Source organism: Emys orbicularis, chromosome 2 (assembly GCF_028017835.1).
Source record: "Emys orbicularis isolate rEmyOrb1 chromosome 2, rEmyOrb1.hap1, whole genome shotgun sequence".
NCBI lineage: Eukaryota > Metazoa > Chordata > Testudines > Emydidae > Emys > Emys orbicularis.
The window spans coordinates 203,902,693-203,906,287 of record NC_088684.1 but is presented as its reverse complement, the minus strand read 5'-3'; the positions used below and the strand labels follow the sequence as shown (position 1 = coordinate 203,906,287).

The following is a 3,595-nucleotide window of genomic DNA, read 5'->3' as shown; positions in this document are numbered from 1 at the left end:
AGGTCCATCAACAAAAGACCGCTCTGACCCCGTGCTGGAAAGGCCCTTACCAAGTCCTGTTAACTACCAACATCGCTGTGAAGTGCCAAGGACTGACTGCCTGGACCCAGGCTTCTCACTGCAAAAAGGCCCCTCCACCTCGAGATGACCCTCCGACTGCTGATCAGCCTGTCCCTCCTTCTGGTACTTTTTCCTCCTTCTGGACAGCAGGAAAAAAGGACAAGGTGAAGTGCTGGTAACCTCTCCCTTGTCCATTAACAGAACCACCATACATTCACCATCTGCTGGAGGAACCCAGTTATTACAGGGTGACGTGCTGGTAACCTCTTCCCTGTATGATGCTGAACCATGACTGTTCCAGGAAAGAAGACGAAGAAGGTATGTTCGTTCCGCTGAAACTGCCAAAGTCCAGGGATTCTTGACTACAAAAGACATTAAGAATTGGCCCTGGTGGAAGAGACGGAGTATCGTAACCTGGCAGGAAGGAACTTGTGGGAACCGTGCTTGGGACTGTGGTATTGAGTGGTGGTTTGGGGTTTATTCTGGGGACTGGGCTCTGTGCTTTTGGACAAGTACCTTCAGCATGTATAGCCCTCCCTAATTGGCTTTCAGATGACAAGTACCAAAGGTGCCTTGCTGCCACGACCACTGCCCCTGCCATTATCCCCTGTAACACATCCTAATACAGACAATACCATATACTCTAATGAAACCCAATGGCCAAGGCCTTTACATCTTAGTGATCCCTATGGGATGGTGCCAATAGTGCAGCAGCAATTTGGAACATTTACAAAGGCCAACAACATGATGAGAAATTAAAGCAACTGGAAAAGGCCACTGGTCTTATTATTGGAGCACAGTTAACCCAGGTACAGGCTGGAGTTGGTGAATTACATGTTATTTCTGCCCTTAGTTCAATGACCCAGAAGCTGTTGACAGAGATGGTATTGAATATCACTGAGGCAGAAAAGGAATTGCAGTGGGATCTGGCATGTTCAGAAATTCAGGATTTTCTGAATAACCAGCTCATGGCCATTCGGAGTGATCTTGAGCATCAGGCTTGGCCCACTGCCCTTACTAGTGCTTCAGGAATGCCATGTGCTCTACGGCCATGGAGACATACTTAGAGATTTTCAGAGTGGAAGTGCAGATGCTCACAGTGCTCTTTCCAAGCATACGGGCCAGTTGGAGGGGTGTGGGCTCCCACATACCAAATCCTGCCAGGTCCATGGGGAGGATGCATGTGGGATTGGATAATTCACCATGATATTTGGGAAATTAAACCACCTGGTATGCCTAGCCGACTTATAGTCAGTGCTCCTGGAATAACGCCCGATGTTTGGATAGGGATAGGAAACCAATGGATATTTAAAGCCCGCGCAGCTTCAGTGGGTACAAAAGCTGAAGCTAGGAGAAGTTGTCACTGTTTATGACAACATCTGTTGGGAAAGTATGGGACAAGGAACTACCCTGACAGGACACCTGCTTTTCCAAGCTAATGACAGCTGTGTGTATATTAAGACCACCACTTTACAAGACATACATTTTAATCTCACCACTGCTACAGGCAATATTATTATTTATTGGCCAGCGGATAGAATTTTACAATCAGCCCTTAGGTTTCAGATACCCTTTAATTAGACTGCCTTAGTACCTGACCGGTTCCAAAATTTGCTTTCACTCCTACCAGAGGTCTGATAATCTTTGAATTACAAGGGCAAATTCATATGCTCCAAAATATATATCAAATTGAAAAGTATGCTCTTCATACAGCCTATAGAGTGTCTTCTTCATGTACTAAGTATGATGTATTGTATTCTGTGACTAAAGCCATACAACCCCATTATATTGTTATAATGGGAATGTTAATGTTTTTAGTATTGTTGTTTAGTGTAGGATTATGTTATTGTTGTTGTAAAGGACATAATAATACTAGCACCTTCCATGTTCATATTAACCATGCACTGTTGTTGCATCCAACCAAATCCCATAAGGCTGAGCCATTTGATTTAGAATCAGAAATACAAGGTTTGATGAACATGAAGGTTTAAGATTGATAGTTGTGCCAAAAGCACAAAAGGGGGGAGTGTGGAAGTGGAGAAAAGGATAAAGGGAATTTGAACATAGAGATCGTAGTCTCTAGGAATAGAGCAAGAGTCAGGCTAACACTAGCTGACTTGCATCTGAAGAAGTGAGGTTCTTACCCACGAAAGCTTATGCTCCCAATACTTCTGTTAGTCTTAAAGGTGCCACAGGACCCTCTGTTGCTTTTTACTAGCTCTAATAACGCAAGATTTCAAAGCAGGGCCTGGGCAAGTGGAAAGCGAGTGGAAAAAAAACCTGTAAGAGATACTGTTTTTTGACCTTGTGTTAGATAAGAATGGAATACAGACTGTAGCAGGAACTGCTGAGAAAAAGTAAGGTATCAGGAAGGAATATGTATAAACAAGATGTGGTTGTTGATCATTATTGTCTGTACCAAAAGGTATAAATGCTTGCCCTAATTGTTTATCTAACGAGACCTGCCTGAGACGGGGGAACCCCTGTCCGGGTGTACTCTCCCCTTGCAAGTTTAAGGAAAATAAACTGTCTCTGACATGTTGCAAACAACCTAAGAGTGAAGACTCCGTTTTCTTCCACAAAGCCCTGTGTAGTAAAAGGTCTACAAATGAAGGAAGTTATGGATGTAGTTGTTAAAACCGTTAATTTTATACGTGCACGAGGGCTGAATCACAGACAGTTCACTACTTTTCTAGCAAGTATGGACAGCGAATATGGGGAACTTCTGTATCACACTAATATTAGATGGCTGAGTTGTGGAACTGTTTTGAAGTGTTTTTTTGCACTTAGAGAGGAGATTGATTCCTTCCTGAAAATGAAAAACAAGGAGGTTCCACAGCTTGCTGACTCCACTTTTATCTGCAACCTTGCTTTTCTAACAGATGTAACTGATCACCTGGATGCACTGAACTTGAAGCTTCAGCATAGAAAACAGATGATAACACAGATGTATGACAGTGTTAAGTCATTCAAAGTCAAGCTTACTTTGTGGCGGAAACAGCTGACTGCTGGCCACTTGGTCCATTTCTCGACTCTGAATTCCTTAGGAAAAGTTGAACCCAAATCCTTGAAAGAATATGCAGATATCATTTCTAACTTACACAAACAGTTTGATGTGCGGTTTAAAGATTTTAAGGCACTTGCACCACATTTTCAACTTTTTTCAACACCATTTGCTGTGGAAATTGACAATGTTGCAGAGGAAATGCAGATGGAGTTGGTGGAGCTTCAGTGTGATACCATTTTGAAGCAGAAGTATACAGATGTTGGAATTCCAGAATTCTAACGGTTTCTTTCACAAGAAATATTTCCCATGTTATTTTCTGCTTCCGCAAGGGTAATGGCAATGTTTGAAAGTACATATATATGTGAACAATTTTTCTCTTCCATGAAGATTAACAAATCTGTGTTAAGGTCAAGGCTCGCTGATGAACATTTGCAAGCAACACTGAGATTGGTTTCGTCTCAGGATATCAAACCTAATATTGATGCTCTGGTTGATGCAAAACACTGCCAGCAAAGTGGCCAAAAATGA

General features: G+C 42.5%; 1 pseudogene; it reads left to right on the top strand.

Moving 5' to 3' along the window:
* Positions 1-348: 348 nt before the first annotated feature.
* LOC135873779 (general transcription factor II-I repeat domain-containing protein 2B-like) lies at positions 349-3,595 on the top strand (annotated as a pseudogene).